This window comes from Chiloscyllium punctatum, chromosome 34, assembly GCF_047496795.1.
Source record: "Chiloscyllium punctatum isolate Juve2018m chromosome 34, sChiPun1.3, whole genome shotgun sequence".
NCBI classification, from domain to species: Eukaryota; Metazoa; Chordata; class Chondrichthyes; order Orectolobiformes; family Hemiscylliidae; genus Chiloscyllium; species Chiloscyllium punctatum.
In genome coordinates, this window is record NC_092772.1 from 23,185,163 (window position 1) to 23,207,817 (window position 22,655).

Here is a 22,655-nt window from a genome sequence, read left to right on the forward strand (position 1 = left end):
GCTCCCATATTTAATAAAGGATAAACCAACATCAGAGACTATTCAAAAAAGATTCACTTAGCTACTTCGACGATGAAAGGGTTGACCTACCAAAAATAGATAAGCAGGTGTGATCTTATGGAAGCAAGATTCTGAGGAGTTTGACAGGCTGGATGTTGACTAGATCTTCTAGCACCAGTAAAGTCTCAAACCAGGGGACTTCACAGAAGGGATCATTGATTTTAGAAAAAGTAAGTGTTTTTTTCTCTCACTGAATGGCTAGAATTTTCTCGCCCGAACTTTTGTGAAAGTTAAATGTGGGAGGGGAATGGTTGGGTTACTCTTCGGAGGGTTGTTCTGGCTTGTTGGGCTGAACGGCCTGTTTCCACACAGTAGGGAATCTATGATTCTATCTCAAATTATTTTAAAAGAGGGCAGATAGATTTTTGAAATATTGAGCAGTTGAGGGCTATGCGGATCAAGCATAAAAGAGGTGTTGATGCCTGGGTTGGCCTAGCCATGATCTGATAGAATGGGGCAACAAGCTGAAAGAGATAAATTGCCTACTCCTGCTCCGATTCCTTGAGGCTCCGTTTCATGTTTTTCATGTCTCCACAGAAGAGTGCGATACAATGTGCTAAAGGTCTCAGATGTTGTGAAAATGGGGTGTTTATGTACTGATTCAGATGGCATTGACTCATCAATCACAGCTATACAGTCATGAGTAGGAAGGTAAGTCCCTCCATGAATATAGGAAATCTACTGCAGAGCTCACACTAAAGGAATTCCTACCCTCAGTAAACTCTCCCATCACTTTACCCAACACATCAGCAAAAGTAGGATACACTGCGCATGCTCTATCTAACAAAGGGCCCTCGGGTGATTGATGTCTACACCGGACCAATGAAAGGACGGTGGGCGGGGCTGGAGGACCTAGGGGAGGTTGGTCCTCCAATCAATCAAAGTTAATGAAGGGCGGAGCTAAACTAAACCATGTGATCACCCTCGCGCGCGGTGCAGAGTCGCTGTAATGAATGTTCGGGAAGTTATGGAGAGAAAGGATACGGTAAGGAAAGAAATAAACAGGGAAACGGGAGAAAAACTGTGTTGCTATGAGCGGAGAGGTTTTACAAATTGTGCACGTCGGAAAACATAAATTTGAACGTCCCAGTCCCGTGTTTGCAGTAAATGGGGAATTGCCTCAGCGCGGCTACAGGGCTGAGTGAGCGCCGCCATCTTTATTCGGGACAATGACTCACTGGACACGTGCGGAGCCGCCATCTTTGTAGGGGGCAGAGTCATTGGGATCATCGCATCCAATACTGCTGTGATTCACCTCTGGGCTCCCTCATGACCACTTTGTCAATATATAGCCTCGTCAGTCTCGAAAGTAATTTATAGACAAAGGGTTTTTCTCTGCGGTCCAGCCCCTGACCATGTACTGCTCTATTATCAGATTACTTTTTTCTTGAATATTTTTGACAGTCAAGAATTCTTTTTTCCAACAAGCAAGTGTATTTTCCTTCCATTTCGAACTATCAAATTCTGCACCATTTTCATTCCCTGTAATCCGTTTTGTACTCCCTGAATCATTAACTGTGTTTCTCCTTCCACAGATACCAGTGATTAATGTCAAAGTCCTGTTGCCTGTGGAGAGGGTGATGTTTGACTTCCTTGTACAGCAGCAGTTTGTGTGGTGAAGGTGCTCCGACAATGTGGTTGGATAAGAGACATTACAGAGTATTCATTCAGCAACAGTGATGATGATTTGAAAATAATGTCCAAATCAACAACTGTTTGTATTTCTATTATCATGCTTATAATTTCACAAAAATACTATTGAGAACTTTAGCCATAAGGCCAGAGATGGAGATATTAGGTCAGGTGACCAAAAGCGTTGCCAAAAAGCAGGTTTTGAGGGATGTCTTAAAGATGGAAAGCAAACCTGTGAGGTTTTGGCTGCGAATTTCAGACCATGCTGCTTCAGCAAGTGTAGAAACAGCCACACAGGTGAACTAATGAATTAACAAATGGTTGGGAGTCTCGAAGAAAATGGGTTGTCGAGGTCTCAAAGTGTGTGTGGTGCCGGGAGCTAGGGATTATCACAGCCAGGAATTAAATCAAGTGTGAAAATTTTAAATTGAAGGATATTGGCCAGGTGCTGGCAGGTAAGACTACATTGGGTTGGTGTATCTGGTCGGCATGGACAGGTTGGACCGAAGGGTCTGTTTCCTTGCTGTACATCTCTATGGCTGTATGCTGTTGATTCTAATTAGGAGCCTTTTGATGAATCAACAAGCAGAGATTTCGACTTTCTTGAGATTACAGGGAGGTTGAATGTGGGAAGCTGACCCTGAGTGTGTTTGGAAAATGAAGTCTGGAGATAACACACAACGGATGAGAGTTTCAGTACATGAGCTGAGATGAGGGTGGAATCAGCTAGAATTAGTGGTCTTGGAGTGGGACTGAGTTGTCACACTCACCTCACCTCACCTCTGGGATTCACCTGGTTGTCAGGTTGTGAATCAGGGCAGTAACACAATCGGGAGCTGAGTGGCCCTGGTGGTGCCTAAAATGAGTGTCGCTCAGCTGGCTGTTGCTGAGCAGCTACTGCTTGGTAGCCCTGTCAATGACATCTTCCATCACTTTACTGCTGGTCGAGTGTGGACTGATAGATGGAAATTGGCTGGGTTGGATTGCCCTGTGTTTTTGTGTTGAACATCCCTGGGCAATGTTCCACATTGTTGGTAGATGCCAGTACTGGAGCGGTCCTTGGCTTGGTGGGTGGCAAGTTCTGGAGCACAAGATATCAGTATTATTGCCAGAATATTTGCAGGGCATGTAGCCTTTGCACTACTTAACCATTTCTTGATATTATTCAAACTGAATCGAACTGGCTCCAAACTCACATCTGTGATGTTGGAAACCACTGGAGAAGGCTGAGATGGGTCATCCCACTTTGCACTTCTGGCTGCAGATTGCTGCAAATGCTGTTGTCTTATCTGGTGCATGGTGTGTGAGGCTCCTCCATCAGTAAGGGTGGGGATATCTGTGATACTTCCTCCAGTGAGTTGTTTAATTGTCCATCACCGTTCACTACTGGGTGTGGCAGAACTGCAGAGCTCCGATCTGTTCCATTGGATGTAGGATCACTTAGCTCTGTTGCTTGCTGCTGATGCTGTTTGATATGCAGGTAGTTCTGTTTTATAGCTTCACCAGGTTGGCACTTCGTTTTTAAGTCTGCCTGGTGCTGCTCATGGCATGCCCTCCTTTACTGTCCATTGTAATGGGTGAGTGCGGGATGTACAAACCCATGAGATTACAGATTGTGCTGGAGTACAGTTCTGCTGCTGTTGATGTCCCATAGTGCCTCAGAGATACCCAGTTTGAGATCCTCCATCTCTTCAAATCTGTCCCATTTAGAACGGTGATAGTGCCACTCAACACGATGGAGGTTTTTCTTAACTTTAAGGCAAGACTTTGTCTCCAAAAGGAATGTGTGATGTTCGCTCGTACTGATACTGTCATGGACAGATGGATCTGCCGCTGGTCAATTCATAACAATGAGATCAAGTATGTTTTTCTCTCTTGTTGGTTCCCTCCCCACCCGCTGCAGATTCCGTTGAGCAGCTATATCCTTTAGGACCTGGTCAGCTCAGTCAGTAATTCTGTTGCAGAGCAAGTCTCGATCATGGACATTGAAATCCTGTACCCAGAGTACATTTGACACCATTTTACTTCCTCAGTGCTTCCTCCAAGTGTTGTTCAAAATGAAGGAGAACTGATCCATCAGCCGATGGAGGACGGTACGTGGTAATCAGAAGGAGCCATGAGACCTACTGGTCTCCGGAGCCAATGCTGTGTACTCCCAGGGCAAATCCTCCCTGTCTGTACACCACTGAGCCACCACATCTGCCTGGTCTGTCCTGCCGGTGGGACAGGACATATCCAGAGATTTCAGGAGAAAGTGAAGACTGCAGATGGTGGAGATCAGAGTTAAGGGTCTGGTGCTGGAAAAGCACAGCAGGTCAGGCTGATGAAGGGCTTAGTCTTGAAACGTCAATTCTCCTGCTCCTCGGATGCTGCCTGACCTGTTGTGCTTTTCCAGCACCACACTCTCGATATCTAGGGATGCTGATGGTGGTGTCTGGTCATTGTCTGTAAGGGATGATTCCGTGGGTATGACTATGTCAGGCTGTTCCTTGACTAGTCTGAGACAGCTCTGCACATTTTGGCACCAAAATCCATATGTTAGTCTGGAGGACGTTGCACCATCGAGAGGGCTGATTCTGTGGTTGTAATTTCTGGTGCCGTGTTAGTTGCCAACTGGTCCATCCAGTTTCATTCCTGTGTTGAGACTTTGCAGTGATTAATACAGTGAGTAGCTGGCTGGGCCGCTATCAGGTTGGCAGAATTTTTTTTCGCCATTGACAATGGTTTCATGGAGATCATGAAATTCCTAATACATTGTTTTTTTTCTTGAATTCAGATTCCACCGTCTGCCAAGATGGGATTCGAATCAGGACTTCAGTCGTTTGTTTTAATATTCTGGATAAAAGCTAAATACATCAGGTTTGTTCACTTATTTTAAATTTCACTAACCCTGGTTTTGTTTCTTTGTAAAACACTGTCCATCACCCTGTCTCCTCCATCCTCCCCTCCAACAACAAGTGAGGAGCACATGGAGTTTCTCTGTCACTAAGACTGAGATAATCCGATCTGCTGTTTCTCTCCCTCCCACTAGCCCACTGAGCCAAACTGCCTCACGTGGTGTTCCTGGTTTTTGTCCTAAACCTACATCTTTCTCCAGTCTCTTGTCAAGCCTTATCAGAGCTCACCTTGACCCTTTACCCTAATTTCGTTAAACTCACTTTCCAACTCTCTTTCCTCCTCTGCCGCCTCATCACTCCCCTTTGCCAATTCATAGATATTGTTCCTTGTTCTGTCTGTTGGTCTTTTTTGGTTATGTCCTTCTCTCCCATTCTGTGAAAAACTAATATTTGACCTCACCGTTGTTGGAAAATCCTGCTCCATCTCCATTCTCCCTTTCCTTTCTTAATTCCTTGCATTTGGTGTCCCTCAACGATCTATCTTTGGTCTCTCCTGTATCTCACGTACATAGTGCCAGGAGGTGATATCATCCAAAAACACTGTGTTAGGCTTGACATGTACACGGACGATGCCCAGCTCGCCCTCCCCATCATCCCTCTCCATTACTCCACTGTTACTCAGTTATCAAACTGCTTATCACATTCCCACTACTCGATTAGCTGCAGTTTCCTCCAATGAAACATTGTCATGGTTAAACCCATTGCCTTACCTTTACCTTTCTGCTGAGCCCCTCCCTCCCACTGGGAACTCTCTGAAGCAGAACAACACTCTTCACAATATTGCTGTTATATCTGACCCCAAGGTGACCTTCTGATCAGACATCCACACAATCACAACACCAGGAAATCCAATCTCTTAAATGTTGCTTTTCTCCACCTCACCCCAGCTCCATTGCTACTGAAACCCCTTACCCGCGTCTCTGTTGTCTTAAACTTGAATCCAAAACAGAACCCTTGATTCCGTGACTCAGAATCTGGTTTCAGACTCCCCTCTCAGTATTTACCCTCAGACACATCCTCTCAGTATTTGTCCTGTCAAACCCCTAAAGAATCCCATCTGTCTCAATGTGATCACCTCTCTTTCTCCAAAATCCAGTGAGTAGAGTCCCAACCTTTTCAGCCTTTATTTAGAAGATAATCCCTCCAAACCAGGGATCATCTCATTGAATCTTCCCTGAAATGCCTCCAATAAAGTGACACATTTCCTTATCTAAAGGGACCAAAACTGCTCTCATTACTGCAGATATGGTGGTCTCACCAGCACTGCCACACGTTACTCTCAGGTAGAGACTCCAAACTCTAATACTGAAAACTTTTGAAACAAAACATTCGATTCCCCTTCTTGATTCCCTGTTGTAACTGTGTGGTAGCTTTCTGTGTTTCCTGAACAATTACCCCTGGTCCCTTTGTGGTGCAGCTTTCTACAGTTTCCACCATTTAAATAGTACTTTGTTCTTTATTATCTCCTCCAAAATGAGCAACTTCCCATTTTCCCAAGTTACACCCAATCTGGCAACTTGTTGCCCCCTTCTCCTGTGCATCTCTCTCTTTTCATAATCCTCTTAGACCTTTACAGTTATGCCTTTTCTAGGAGATATCCCCCCTTCTCATTCTTCCAAGCATTTACTGGGAGCCCTGGGCAGTGGGAAGCAGACAGAGTTGCTATCTTTTTAGGGATACGCTTTGGAGTGATTGGGAGGATCTTCCTACCCATTGGTCAGGATGGAGACAACTTGCCCATCGTTAGACATTAGCCTTTCACCCCCATGTCTTATTGATGAGGCAGAGCGGCAGCACGGAAAGAAAGAAAAGAAAGTCATTCTTGTTCCCCATATCTCACTGACGCTTGGATCATTTTCTCCAATGTGTCAAAGAACTGCTGTGTTCAGTCACATGAGATCTCCAGTTGGAATCTCCTAGAAACCCACAGATTTCCCTCTGAGTTGACTGCTGTTGTCCTCTAGGGTAATATGTACAGTAATCCTGGGCCACGAGGAGGGGATGGTGTGAGTTTCTAACTTGAACTGAGAGTGACAGATTTTATAAACTTGAATTACAGGATATTTATTATAGGTGGACATTCAGATGGTAATCTCAGTATATGTCTGCCAAACTCTAATTGCATTACTCAGTATATCAGGACCTGGATATTCGCATTGTGTGTGTGAGTATTGTGTTCCAGATCAATCCCATTTGCTGCTTAAAAATTCTCCTTTGAATCATCGCATTCTCTCAAAAGGTCTCCCCAAACCTTCAATGTGTCATGTAATCCTTTTATGATGACCTGATGAGTGTAAGGTTTATTATTCGAATGTGTAATTTTTGTATAAGGATGTCTCAGAGAGGGAGCAGAATATTCTTAAAGGGGAGAATAACCATTTTGAGGGGAGGCTGTTGTTTATTGGTATCAATAACATAGGAATAGAAGAGTTCACATTATTGGATCATTCGAATCTCTTGTGGGGTAGAATTGACCTCATTAGAAGGATGGATTGTACCTGCACTGGAGAGGAAGAGTTGCTAGTGCTATTCAGGAGGCGTTAAACCAGTGAAGGATTGTGGGTAAACTGAAAAAAAAGTGAGGAAAGAGCTAAGTCTGAGGCTGGTACAGTTCAGACGTCAAATAGTCAAGGCAGGCAAAGGCATGGCAGAGAACGAGGTAGGACTGAGCAGTTACACTGCATTTATTTCAGTGCAGGAGGCCCGATAGGTCAGGCAGATGAGCTCAGGGCATAGTTTTGAACATGGCACTGGGATATTATGCCAATTATAGAGGCATGACTCAGGGATGGATAGGACGAGCAGCTTAATGTTCCAGTGTATAGATGCTATAGCAAAGATAGAAAGGGGGCAACAGAGCAGTGGGAGAGGTATTTTTGATTAGGGATAACATTACAGCTGGGCTTCAAGAGGGTATTCCTGGGAGTACATCCAGGCAGGTTATACAGGTGGAACTGAGAAATAAGAAAGGGATGATCTCCTTATTGGGATTGTACTATTGACCCCTCCTCGCCCCATTCCCAATAGTCAGCAGGGAATTGAGAAGCAAATTTACGAAGACATCACTTATCTGTAAGAATAGTATGGTTGTATACAAGACTTGACCTTTTTTATTCATTCACAGGATGAGGGTGTCACTGGCTGGGCCCAAAGGGCAGTCACATTGCTGTGGGTCTGGAGTCACATGTAGTCCAGACCTGGTAATGATGGCAGATTCCTTCCCTGAATGATATTAGTGAATCTGATGGGGGTTTTTTTTTCGCAACAATCGACAATGGATTCATAGTCATTCACAGATTCCTAATTCCAAATTTTTATCGAATTCACATTCCACCACCTGCCCTGGCAGGATTCCCACCCAGGGCTCCAGAACATTATCTGGGTATCTGGATTATCCGTTTAGCGAAAATATCACTAGGCCATTTGGCAGGATGAGTGAGTGAGGTATCCGTAGGACAGCACATCGGCACCAAAATTCCCATGGTCTCTGCAGAACATAGAAAGGGCTGGGGAGGGAAATATATTCCTGATGGTAGGGTATGACTGTAGGTAGCAGAAATGGCAGAGGTTAATGCGCTGTATCTGGTGATAAGTGGGGTGGCAAGTGAGGACCGGTGGATTATATTCTTCTTGTGGTTGGAGGGGTGGTGTAAAGGCGAAGGTGCAGGAAGTGGAGGATCTGCATTGAAGGGCATTGTTGATCACGTGGATGGGAGATGTGGTCCTTGAAATAGGAAACCTTTCTGGGATGTCCTGGAGTGGAATTGCTTCTCCTGGGAGCAGATATGGCGGAAGCAGAGGAATCGAGAGTACAGGATCACGTTTTTACAGGAATATGCTCGAGGGTAATCAGGAGAGTAAAAAGGGGACATGACATATCTCTCGGAAATGGTTTAAGGAGAATCCAAAGAGATTCTACAAATACATCAAGGATAAAAGAATAACCAGACAGATTATAGGACACCTTAAAGACCGAGAAGGTCATCTATGGAACAACAGGAAGTGGGAGAGATACTATGCTATTCTGTTCTACAGAGTTTGGAGAAATAATAGTGATAACTTGAAAAGTGTCCATATTACAGAGGAGGTGGTACTGCATTTCTTAAATCTTAGCAAGGTGTATCCCAGAAATTTGTGGAAAGCTAGGAAAGTGATGGCAGTGCCCCTCCCTGAGATATTTATACCATCGTTTGTGACAGATGAGGTGCTGGAAGACATGTGTCATTATTTAAAAAGTGGTAAGGAAAGGCCAGGGAGCAAGAGGACAGTCACCCTAACGTCAATGGCAGGCAAGTTGTTGGAAGGGATTCTGAGGGATAGGATTTACATGTATTTGGAAAGACGAGGATTGATTAGTGATAGTCAACATGGCTTTGTGTGTGGAAAATTCTGTCTCTCTAACTTGATTGAGTTTTTTTGAAGGCAGACTGTGGACGTTGCCTATATGGACACTGAACGATGTTCACAAAGCAGACTGGTTAGCAAGGTTAGATAACATTGAATGTTGGGAGAACCCGACATTTGGATACAAAACTGGCCTGAAGGTAGGCGGCAGAGGGTGGTGATGGAGGGTTGCTTTGTGGACTGGAGGCCTGTGAGCAGCAGTGTGCTGCAGGAATGGATATTGGGCCCTTCAATAAATGACTTGGATGTGAATATATGAGGTATGGTCAGTATGTTTACAGATGACAGCAAAATTGGAGGTGTAGTAGGCTATGAAGAAGGTTAGTTCAGAATACGACAGGATCTTGATCAGATGGGCCATTGGAGCAAGGAATGGCAGATGGAGTTCAATTTAGATAAATGTGAGCTGTTGGATTTTGGAAAGGCAAATCAGGGCAGGACTTATACACTTAATGGTAAGGTCCTTGGGAGTGTTGTTGAACAAAGAAACCATGGTGTGCAGTTTCATTGTTCCGTGAAAGTGGTGTTGCAGGTAGGAAGGCTAGTGAAGGTGGCGTTTGGTATACTTATTGGTCAATTATTTGAATACAGAAGCTGGGACATCATATTGTGGCTGGACAGGACATTGATTAAGCCATTCAGGAATTCTGTTTTAAGTTCAAAATTCCCTGTTCTGGGAAGGATGTTGTGAATCTTGAAAGAGTTCAGACAAGATTTACGATTTTCCAGGGTGGGAGGATTTGAGCTAAAGGGAGAGGCTGAATCGGCTGGGGTTAATTTCCCTGGAGAGTCAAAGACTAAGAGTTGATTTTAGGTATTTATAAAATCACGAGGGGCATGGATATGGTGAACAGCCGGAGTCTTTTCCCCCCAGGTCCAAAACAAGAGCACATGGGCTTAAGGTTGAGAGGGCAAAAATTTAAAAGGGATCTAAGGGGCTACGTGTTCAAACTGAGCTGTGTGGAATGAGCTGCCAGATGAAGTAGTGGAGCCTGATAGAATTACAACATTTGAAAGGCATCCGATTGGTTACATGAATAGGAAGGGTTTCGAATGATACGGACCAATAGCTGGCAAACGGGACTCCATTAGTTTAGGATTCCTCGTTGGCATGGTCCAATTGGAACAAAGGTCTGTTTCTGTGCTGTATGTCTCTGACACTAATAAATGAAAATAAGATGTGTTCCTCTTTTGTGGAGAGCTAGCAGAAGCACAGATAATTGTCCTTGGAGCCGAGAAGGTTAAGCAATGATTTTGACCAGGTGCAGATTTGTTTCCAAGGTATTTAATTTGCAGAGAGAGAGAGAGGAATTGTTAACAACGTCACAATTTTGGTAACTATTTTCAAGTAATTGGCAACTATGCAGGGTGAATATGTGAACATTATTTTATTCAGTAAATTCTGAGCATCCGGAACAGTCTGAATAGCAGCTGGACACAGATTCAGCAGTTATTCATAAACAGATTCGGAATTTTACTTTTTAAGCAAAGATTTGGGGGGCTATGGGCAAATGGGAGGGGAGTTGGGACAGATTTGCAGCATCTCCAGAGGGAAAGAGTACAGCCCCAATGGGCTGAATAGCCCCCAGCCCCTGTGCTCTGTGATACTGCCCCATTCACTGTGAATGATGAAGCTCATCCCAGGGTAGAGAGGGAGGATACCACCACTCCACCTCACAATGGGCCTGATGTCAGTGTAGGCCAATAGGAGGCAGAGGGTGGGACTGGAGGACCAGGCAGTACCAGTTTGTCTTCCAACCAATCGGAGTGAATGAGGGTATCCTTAAGGCTGGATTTAAAGAAAGGCACATGTAGCAGAGATTTGAGAAACTGGAGGAGATTAGAGACAGGGAGCTTTCTGTGGCTGGAGAGGAATTATATAAATAACGAAGAGTTGTGAGGCTGGATGAGGTGACAGTGATCAGGAGAGTTGTGAGGATGGAGGAATTTGGAGATAGTGAGAATTAGAGTCCTAATGTTATACAGCAAGGAAACGGGCCCTGTGGTCCAACCAGTCCATGCCGACCATAATTCCAAACTGAACTAATTGTACCTGCCTCCGCTTGGTCCACATCCATCCAAATATTTCCTATTTACGTACTTATCTCTCTGAATGTATTTTAAATATTGTAATTGTATTCCTCTGGAAGTTCATTCCACACGTGTAATTTTTAAAAAAAAAAAACCCTAATGTCTTTTCTCAAATCTTTCTCATCTCTTCTCAAAATGAATGCACCCGAACTTTGAATTCCCCTCTCTCCCGGCCATTCACCTTTATCTACACTCTTCACGACTTCATAAACCTTGTAATAAGGTCACCCCTCAACCTCCTACACTCCAGTGAAAACAGTCCCAGCCTCTCCTGATAACACAATCCCTCCATTCCCATTAACATTCCAGTAAATCTCTTCTGAACCTGCTCCGATTTAATGATATCCTTCCTATAACAGCACAACCAGAGCTGGGTTTAGAATTCCAGAAGAGGCCTCCCCAACATCCTGTACAACCTCAACATTACGTCCCAACTCCTATACTCAAAGGTCTGAACAATGAAGGTAAGTCTGATTGAACACCTTCTTAACCACCCTGTCTACATGTAACACAAACTTCAAAGACGTGAAGCCCTTGGTCTCTTTGTTCCATATCACTACTCAACGCCTTACGTTTAATGAGTGTAAGTCCCGCCTTCGTTTGTTTTATCAAGATTTATTATTTTGCATTTATTCCAATCCAAAAATCCTTTAAGTATAAAGGCAGTAGGAATATAATTAAGAGGGAAATCAGGAGGCAAAAAGGAGACATGAGATAGCTTTGGAAAATAGGGTTGAGGATAATCCAAAGGGCTTTTATAAATACCTGAAGAACAAAGGCTAACTAGAGAGAAAATAGAGACCCTCAAAGATCAGCAAGGCAGCCATTGTGTGGGGCGAGATAGGGAGACAAGTATTTTGCATTAGTGTTTACTGTGAAGAAGTACATGGGAGATATAGAATGTGGGGAAATAAATGGTGACATCTTGAAAAAAAAGTCCATATTACAGAGGAGGAGGAGGTGCTCAATGAGTGGCTAAGGAGCTGGTGCAGGGGAAAAGGATTCACATTTTTGGATCATTGTTATCAACTCTGGAGTAGAGTTGACCTGCATAAGAAGGATGGATTGTACCTGATCTGGAAGGTGTCTAATATCGAGGCAGGGAGACTTGTTAATGCTACTCAGGAGGCAGTAAACCAGCGAGGAGTGTGTGTAATTGCAAATAGATACTGAGAAAAGAGGTATCTCTGAGGCTGGTACAGTTCAGAAGGCAAATAGTCATTGCAGGCAAGGGCAAGGCACAGAACAAGGCGGGGTTTAGCAGTTACACTGCATTTATTTCAATGCAAGAGGCCTGACAGGGAAGGCAAATGAGCTGAGGGTATGGTTTTGAACATGGCACTGGGATATCATGGGTATTATAGAAACGTGGCTCAGGGATGGAAAGGACTGGCAGCTTAATGTGTCCGGGTATAGATGCTATAGGAAGGATAGAAAGGAGGACAAGGGGAGGGGGAGTGGCATTTTTGATTAGGGACAGCATTATGGTTGTGCTTAAGGAGGACATTCCTGGGAGTCCGTACAGTGAAGTTATTTGGGTGGAACTCGGAAATAAGGAAGGGGTGATCTCCTTATTAGGGTTGTCGCGTGGGTTTCATCTGGGTGCCCTGGTTTCCTCCCACAGTGCAAAGATATGCTGGGTAATTTCGATTATCCAGGCTGAATTGCCACAGTGTTCAGGGATGTGCAGGTTGGGTGGATTATCCAGGCTGAATTGCCCATAGTGTTCAGGGATGTGCAGGTTGGGTGGATTATCCAGGCTCTGGATTAGTGGTGCTGGAAGAGCACAGCAGTTCAGGCAGCATCCAAGTAGCTTCGAAATCAACGTTTCGGGCAAAAGCCCTTCTCGAAACGTTGATTTTGAAGCTACTTGGATGCTGCCTGAACTGCTGTGCTCTTCCAGCACCACTAATCCAGAATCTGGTTTCCAGCATCTGCAGTCATTGTTTTTACCTCCTGGATTATCCAGGCTGAATTACCCACAGTGTTCAGGGATGTGTAGGTTGGGTGGATTATCCAGGCTGAATTGCCCACAGTGTTCAGGGATGTGTAGGTTGGGTGGATTATCCAGGTTGAATTGCCCACAGTGTTCAGGGATGTACAGGTTGGGTGGATTATCCAGGCTGAATTGCCCACAGTGTTCAGGGATGTACAGGTTGGGTGGATTATCCAGGCTGAATTGCCCACAGTGTTCAGGGATGTACAGGTTGGGTGGATTATCCAGGCTGAATTGCCCACAGTGTTCAGGGATGTGTCGGTTGGGTGGATTGTCCAGGCTGAATTGCCCACAGTGTTCAGGGATGTGAAGGTTGGGTGGCCCTGGGAAATGCAACGTTACGGGGGAGGTTAGGCGGCTCTGAGGGTCAGTGTCGATGTGATGGGCTGAATTGTCTCATTCCCCATTGTTGGGATTCTCTGATAATTCTATTAGTTTTAAAATAGTTACAGAAAATAATAGACCATATCTATAAGTTAAGTTTCTAAATTAGACAAAGGCCAATTTTGACAGCACAAGGGAAGCACTTTCAATCTTTGTTTGTGGGAGGTTATTCCCAGGGAAAGGGATGGCTGGAAAGTGGGAACATAAAAACATAAGGAATAAGAGCAGGAGTAAGCCATCTGGCCCCTCAAGCCTGTTCTGCCATCCACAAGATCAGGGCTGATCTTTTCATGGCCTCAGCTCCACATTCCTGCTCTCTCCCCATAACCCTTAATTCCTTTCCTGTTCACAAATCTACATTTTGCCTTAAAGGCATTCAAGTTGATAACATCAAATGCTGCACTCGGCAGGGAATTCTACAGATTCACAACCCTTTCGCTGAAGAAGCTCCTCCTGAACTCAGTCCAAATCTGCTCCCCCTTATTTTGAGGTTATGCTCTAGTTTCAACCGTCCCCAGTGGAAATAACCTTCCAGCTTCTATCTATCTTACCCCCTTCATAATTTTATTTTTTTCGTCTCCAACCTCCCATTCTTCTAGATTACAATGACTCTAGAACCAGTTTTCTCAATCTCTCCACATACACCAACCCTCAACTCCTGACTCAAACTAGTGACCCTCCTCTGTACTCCCTCCAGTGTCAGTCCATCCTTGCTAATGTAAGGGGACCAAACCTGTACACAGTACTCCAGGTGTGGCCTCACCAGCACCCTGTACAGCTGCAGCATAACCATCCCTCTAGCAATGAAGGACAATATTCCCTTCACTGCCATAATTACCTGCTGCACCTGCAAACCAACTTCCTGTGATTCATGCACAAGGACAGCCTGCTGCATGTTTTCACCATTTCATCATCCAGTTTGTTGTTAGTCCAACCAAAATGTATGACCTCACATATCCCAACATTGAACTCCATCTGCCAGATCCTTACCCACTCACTTAACCTATCTGTATCCCTGTGCAGACTTACAGTGGCCTCTGCAGTCATTGCTCTACCTCATCTTTGTATCAAATATGAACTCTGACACTGTACACTTGGTCCTCAACTCCAAAACATTTGTGTAAATTGCAAATAGTTGTAGTGCCAACACTAATCCAAACACCCATTTATCCCCATTCTCTATTTTTTGTTGGTTAACCGATCCTGTATCAATGATAACACATTACCCATAATGCTGTGCATCTTTACCTTATACAGCAGCCTTTTGTGTGGCAACTTATCGAATACCTTCTGGAAATCCAGGTACACCACATCCCAGGAGTCTGCCTTATCCAACGCACTCGTTGTATCCTCAAATAATTCCAGTAAATTCTTAAACATGACCTGTCTTTCCTGAATCCATGCTGTGTCTGCTAAATGAGACAATTTCTACCCAGATATCTCAACACTAATTCCTTGAGAGATTCAAGCATTTTCTCCACTACAGAAGTTAAGCTAACGGGTCCTTTTTGAAAAATAGTGGCACCACATTTGCAGCTTCCAGTCTGTCAAACCCGTCCCAGAATCCAACAAATTTTAGTGAATTATCACGAGTCTATTTGTTATTCACACACTCCTCTCTTCCTCCCCCCACCCCCCCCCCCCCACCTGCCATCACCTTTAGTCCCTGGGATGCAATCCATCAGGGCCAGGAGACCCATCTACCTTTAGGCTGTTATCTTTCCCAACATTACCTCTTTACTGGGAATGATTGCTTCTCTGTCCTCCTCTGCCATTGCCTCCATAGGCCTGCGACAATGAGAGTACACAGACAGTATGTTCCTGTTAAGGCCAAGGATGGTAGGTGTAGAGAATGCTGCCTGTCGAAAGAAATTGAGGGCCTGGTCAAGAAAATGAAGGAGGCACATGGCATGTACAGGGAGCTAGTGTGAATCCCTAGAGGAGAAAAGGGCAGTAGGAGTATACTCTGGGTAAACCGGGAGGGCAAAAAGGGGACATGAGATAGCTTTAGGAATTAGGTTTAAGGAGAATCCAAAGTGATTGTACAAATACACTAAGGATAACGAGTAACCAGGCAGAGAATAGGTACCCGCAAAAATCAAGGCTGTCTGTGGAACAGCAGGAGGTGAGAGAGATTCTGTATGAGCGGAGAGGTTTTACTAACAAAATATGCACGTCGGAAAACACAAATTTGAATGTCCCAGTCTCGTGTTTTCAGTAAACAAGGAATTGCCTCAGTGTGGCTGCAGGCATGAGTGCGCGCCGCCATCTTTATTTGGGGCAAAAATTCACTGGACACGTGCGGAGCCACCAGCTTTATAGGGGGCAAGGTGCAGCCAGGTGCATGTGCAGCCTTTCTCTGGTACAGAGTCATTGGGCAGGATTCACACAGAGCACATTCAAACTCCGAGAAATGGATGTTTATTTTTGGATTTGTTTCGTCATTCATTTGGTATCGTAAATGAGTTTGCAGGTCATACAAAATTGGAGGTATTGTGGATAATGAAGAAGGTTCCCTCAGATTACAATAAGATATTGATCAGATGGGGTTTAATTTAGATAAATATGAGGTGCTGCATTTTGGAAAAGCAAATCAGGGCAGGACTTATACACTGAATGACAAGGCCCTGGAGATGTTTGTAGAACAAAGAGATCTTGGACTGCAGGTTCATAGTCCTTGCAAGTCAAGTTGCAGGCAGGTAGGATGATGAAGAAGGTGTTCAGTATATTTTCCTTTATTGATTCGAGCATTGAGTATTGGATGTGGGAGGTCATGTTGCTGTACAGGACATTCGTTAGGCCACTTTTGGAATATTGTGTGCAGTTCTGGCCTGCCTCCTATCAGAAGGGTGCTGTGAAACTTGAAAGGTTTCAGAAAAGACTTACAAGGATGTTGTTAGGGTTGCAGGATTTGAGCTACAGGGTGAGGCATAAAAGGCTGGGTCTGTTGTCCCTGGAGTGCCATAGGCTGAGTGGTGATGTTATGGAGGTTTATACAATCATGAGGGGCATGAATAGAGTAAATGAACAAGATGTTTTCCCTGGAGTGGTGGTGTCCAGAAGTAGAGGACATTGCTTTAGGGTGAACAGATAAAATTTCAAAGGGGCCTAAAGGACAACTCTTTCATGCAGTAGGTGGAATGAGCTGCCAGAGGAAGTGGTGGAGGCTAGTACAATTAAAACATGTTAAAGGCATCTAAATAGACACATGATCTGATTAGGAAGCATTTACAGGGATATGGGCCAAGTGCTGGCAAATGGGAATAGATTAGGTTTGGATACCTGGTTAGCATGGATGAGTTAAACCGAAGGGTATGTGTCAGTGCTATACATCTCTATGACTGTGGGATCATAACAGCTTATACAGCTCTGCTTCATCTCTGGGCTCCCTCATGACCACTTTGTCAATATCTTGCTTCCTCAGTCTCGAACAGACCCATTGGTCTGTTTAGTATTTGACTATTATTTTTACAGACATTTTTGTAAGTTAATTTTTCACTGCCGCCCAGTCCCTGACCATGTGCTGCTTATTAATTTTTTTCTGGAAAATCTTTGACAGTCAAGAATTCTTTTTTCTAATTAGCAAGTGCATTTTCCTTCCATTTCGAACTATCAAATTCTGCACCATTTTCATTCCCTGTAATCCGTTTTGCACTCCCTGAAACATCAACTGTGTTTCTCCTTCCACAATTACCAGTGATTAATGTCAAATCCCTGTTGCCTGTGGAGAGGGTGATGTTTGACTTTCTTGTACAGCTGCAGTTTGTGTGGTGAAGGTGCTCCCACAATGTGGTTGGATAAGAGACATTACAGAGTATTTATTACAGCAACAGTAAAGATCTGAATATAATGTCCGAATCAAGAACAGTTTGTAGTGTTATTATGCTGCTTATAATTTCATAAAAATATTATTGGGAACGTTAGACATAAGGTCAGAGACTGATGGTATTAGGTCAGGTGACCAAAACCATTGCCAAATAAGCAGGTTTTGAGGAATGTCTTAAAGGAGGAAAGCAGACCTGAGAGGTTTTAGCTGCAAATTTCAGACCTTGTTGCTTTGACAACTGTAAAAGCAGCCACACAGGTGAAGTAATGAATTAACAGGTCATTGGGAGTCTCGAAAAGAATGGGTTGTCGAGGTCTCAAGGGGTGTGTGATGCAGCGAGCTAGGGATGATCACAACCAGGAATTAAATCAAGGGTGAGAATTTTAAATTGAGGGATGTGGGCCGGATGCTGGCAGGTGAGACTAGATTGGGTTGGAATATCTGGTCGGCATGGACGGGTTGGATTGAAGGGTCTGTTTCCAAGCTGTACATCTCTGTGGCTGTATGTTGTTGATTATGAATAGGAGCCTTTTGGTGGATCAACAAGTTTTGGTACAAGGGAGTACTTGGGCAGCAGAGATTTAGTTTTTCTTGAGATTACAGGGAGGTTGAATGTGGGAAGCTGGCCAGGAGTGTTTTTGGATAATGAAGTCTGGAGATAACACAAGGTAGATGAGAGTATATGAGCTGAGATGAGGGTAGAATCAGCTAGAAATAGTGGTCTTGGAGTGGGACTGGGCTGTCACCCTCACCTCACCTCTGGGATTCAGTTAGTTGTCAGGTTGTGAATCAGGGCGGTAACACAATCGGGAGCTGAGTGGCCCTGGTGGAGCCTAAAATGAGTGTCACTGAGCTGACTGTTGCTGAGCAGCTGCTGCTTGGTAGCCCTGTTGATGACATCTTACATCACTTTACTGCTGATCGAGTGTGGACTGATAGATGGAAATTGCCTGGGTTGGATTGCCCTGTGTTTTTGTGTTGAACATTCCTGGGCAATGTTCCACATTGTCGGTAGATGCCAGTGCTGGAGCGGTACTTGGCTTGGTGGGTGGCAAGTTCTGGAGCACAAACCATCAGTATTATTGCCAGAATATTGGTCGGGCCCATAGCCTTTGCACTACTTAACCATTTCTTGATGTTATTCAAACTGAATTGAACTGGCTTAAACTCACATCTGTGATGTTGGAAACCACTGGAGAAGGCTGAGATGGATCATCCCACTTTGCACTTCTGGCTGCAGATTGCTGCAAATGCTGTCATCTTATCTGGTGCATGGGTGTGTGAGGCCCCTCCATCAGTAAGGGTGGGGATATCTGTGATGCTTCCTCCAGTGAGTTGTCTAATTGTCCATCACCGTTCACAACTGGCTGTGGCAGAACTGCAGAGCTCCGATCTGTTCCATTGGATGTCGGATCACTCAGCTCCTTTGATTACTGCTGATGCTGTTTGATATGCAGGTAGTTCTGTTTGGTAGCTTCACCAGGTTGGCACTTCATTTTTAGGTCTGCCTGGTGCTGCTCATGGCATGCCCTCCTTTACTGTCCATTGTGATGGGTGAGAGCAGGATTTACAAACCCATGATACTACAGATTGTGCTGGAGTACAGTTCTGCTGCTGTTGATGTCCCACAGTGCCTCATAGATACCCAGTTTGAGATCCTCCATCTCTTCAAATCTGTCCCATTTAGAACGGTGATAGTGCCACTCAACACGATGGAGGTTTTTCTCAACTTTAAGGCAAGACTTTGTCTCCAAAAGGAATGTGTGATGGTCGCTCTTACTGATACTGTCATGGACAGATGGATCTGCAGCTGGTCAATTCATAACAATGAGATCAAGTATGTTTTTCTCTCTTGTTGGTTCCCTCACCACCCGCTGCAGATTCCGTTGAGCAGCTATATCCTTTAGGACCTGGTAAGCTCAGTCAGTAATTCTGTTGCAGAGCTAGTCTTGATTGTGGATATAGAAATCCTGTACCCAGAGTACATTTGACACCATTTTATTGCCTCAATGCTTCCTCCAAATGTTGTTCAACATGAAGGAGCACTGATTCATCAGCCGATGGAGGATGGTACATGGTAATTAGCAGGAGCCATGAGACTTCCTGGTCTCCGGAGTCAATGCTGTGTACTCCCAGGGCAAATCCTCCCTGTCTGTAGACCACTGTGCCACCACATCTGCCTGGTCTGTCCTGCCGGTGGGACAGGACATATCCAGAGATTTCAGGAGAAAGTGAAGACTGCAGATGGTGGAGATCAGAGTCAAGAGTCTGGTGCTGGAAAAGCACAGCAGGTCAGGCTGATGACTGGCTTAGGCTTGAAACGTCGATTCTCCTGCTCCTCGGATGCTGCCTGACCTGTTGTGCTTTTCCATCACCACAATCTCAATATCTTGCGATGGGGATGGTGGTGTCTGGTCATTGTCTGTAAGGGTTGATTTTGTGTGTATGACTATGTCAGGCTGTTCCTTGATTGGTCTGTGAGACAGCTCTGCACATTTTGGTCCCAAAATCCAGATGTTAGTGAGGAGGACGTTGCACCATCGAGAGGGCTGATTCTGTGGTTGTATTAAATGGTGCCTTCTTAGATGCCGAGTGGTCCATCCAGTTTCATTCCTTTGTTGAAACTTTGCAGTGATTAATACAGTGAGTAGCTGGCTGGGCCACTGTCAGGTTGGCAGGGCTTTTTCCACCATTGACAATGGTTCCATGGAGATCAGGAGATTCCTAATTCCAGTTATTTTTTCTTGAATTCAGATTCCACCACCTGCCAAGATGGGATTCGAACCAGGACTTCAGTCGTTTGTTTTAATATTTTGGATAAAATTTAAATAAATTAGGTTTGTTCACTCGCTTTAAATATCACTTACCCAGGTTTTGTTTTTTTGTGAAACACTGTCCATCATCCTGTCTCCTCCATCCTTCTCTCCAACAACAAGAGTTTGGTGCGCATGGAGTTTCTCTGTCACTAAGACTGAGATAATCCGATCTGCTGCTTCCCTCCCTCCCACTCGCCCACGGAGCCAAACTGCCTCACGTGGTGTTCCTGGTTTTTGTCCTAAACCTACATCTTCCTCCAGTCTCTTGTCAAGCCTTATCAAAGCTCACCTTGACCCTTTACCCTAATCTCACTAAACTATAGACTTTCCAACTCTCTTTTCTCCTCCTCCTCATCAGTCCCCCTCACCGATTCACAGATATTGTTCCTTGTTCTGTCTTTTCTGGTTATGTCCTTCTCTCCCAAAATCCTGCTCCATCTCCACTCTCCAACTCCTTTCTGAATTCCTTGCATTTGGTGTCCTTGGTCCCTTCTGTGTCTCACGTACATACTACCAGGAGGTGACATTGTGCAAAAGCACCATGTTGGGTTTCACATGTACACTGACGATGCCCAGCTCTCCCTCCCCATCATCCCTCTCCATTACTCCACTGTTACTCAGTTATTAAACTGCTTACCACATTCCCACTACTCGATTAGGTGCAGTTTCCTCCAATGAAACATTGTAGTGGTTAAACCCGTTGCCTGACAAATACCTTTCCCTTACTGCTGAGCCTCTCCCTCTCACTGGGAACTATGCAGACATCCACAATCCCAAACACCAGGAATTCCAATCTCTTAAACATTGTTTGTCTCCTCCTCACCCCAGCTCCATTGCTACTGAAACCCCTAACCCGTGTCTGTGTTGCCTTAAACGTGACGAATCCGAAACAGAATCCTTGATTCTGTGACTGACTCAGAATCTGGTTTCAAACTCCCCTCTCAGTATTTACTCTCTGACACATCAGTATTTATTCTGTCAAACCCCTTCAGAATCTGGTGGTGTGGTCTGATTGTAGGTGGTGGAAATGGCAGAGGATGATGTGTTGTATCTGGGTGGAAGGTAAGGACTTAGGGGAGTGTTCTATCCTTGTTGCAGTTGGATGTGTGGGTTTCAAAGGCAGAGGTGCAGGAAGTGGAGGAGATCTCGTGGGTGGTATTGACCACATGGGAGGGGAAATTGCAGTCCTTGAAATAATGGGGCCATTTGGTATGTTCTGGCCTCACTGGAACACTGCAGTAAGCATGAGACAGAGATGTTGGCCAGGGAACAGGCTCATGTATTAAAGTGACAGGCAGCTGTTTGATTCAGACAGGGGGAGGATCCCACCACTGACCTCACAATGGGGTCCAGCTGATTGGTGGAAGCTTCGAACCAATAGGAAAAAATGATGGGACTTGTGGACCAAGTGGAACCAGCTGGTCATCCAAACAATGGGAGTGAATAAGGGGCGTGGCCAGTGGGATGACACGTCACCAGTAACTCTGCCTGTGCAGTGCCACGTGACTCGGCAGTTTGTGAATGTGGGAGATGCAAACAGGGAAGGGGAGAGTGGCCTCGGAGTCAGGGAGGTAATGAGGCACTTTAGACTGGGAAATTTTAATTACCCTCTGTGCGGTTCATAAGTCTGAATTAGAAACTCTTAGTCCCGCGTTTGCAGCAGATGGGAAAATGGCTGCGGCCCTCAGGCGGTGACAGGTTCTGGGATATGGCCGCCATCTTTATTATGGGTAAGGTACAGTGAGGCGCATGTGCATGTCCCCTTCCTAGGATGGGGGGGGAGAGGGGGGGTGCGATTTGAAGAGAGGCATTTACACATCAAGCACATACCAAGAAAAAAGTATGTCTTTATATACTTCCTGTACTGACTGTGTGAGTTTTGTTTTGTGAATTCATTTCATAGGATATTAAATCGGAATAATTGAGGCTGGGATCTCAAAAGCAAGTTTTTACAGTCAATGGAGTCATCAGGATCTGAATATAATTGGCATTTAACTGTGGAAGGAGAAAGTCTGTCTGATCTGTTTGTGGGAAAATATCCCCAATATTTTTGTTAAGCAGAAAGATGTACAAATTCATGGTTGGGTCACCCTTTGGGTATGTGCTCTGTTCTGGGCCCTGCAGCAGAGGAAGGAGGTATTGGCCTGAGAGGGAGCACAGATTTATCCAGATTACACCTCGTCTCTTTGTAAGAACTCTCAGATTTAGACCCAATCACCCACTCCATGATGTTAAGCTGTAAACTTCCCATTAAAATTCCTTTTGGACTCAAATTCCAGTACCTTTTCAGGTGGAATGTTCCAGCTTCTGACAACTGTCTGTTCATTCAGAAACTACTGAGGTCCATGTTGACTCTGGGGTTACAAAGGGCTAAATTGAAAGATGAGGTGCTGTCCCTGAGCTCCCATTGAGATGCATTGGGACAGTACAGGAGACTGAGGGCAGTGTAGGTGTGAGCAGACAATGAAAATGACGGCTACGCTGTGAGGGCTGCTTGGCTCAATGAGAGTGTTCTGGAGTTGGGTGCAAACAGAGTGAGGTGAGACAGA

The 22,655-nt window shown here is 44.8% G+C and overlaps 1 long non-coding RNA gene across 1 annotated transcript; it reads left to right on the forward strand.

Moving 5' to 3' along the window:
- Positions 1-958: 958 nt before the first annotated feature.
- LOC140458774 (uncharacterized) lies at positions 959-20,139 on the forward strand. Its single transcript, XR_011953686.1, has 4 exons — positions 959-1,045; positions 4,469-4,551; positions 11,444-11,548; positions 20,045-20,139. It is a non-coding gene; the product is annotated as an uncharacterized lncRNA (long non-coding RNA).
- Positions 20,140-22,655: the final 2,516 nt, after the last annotated feature.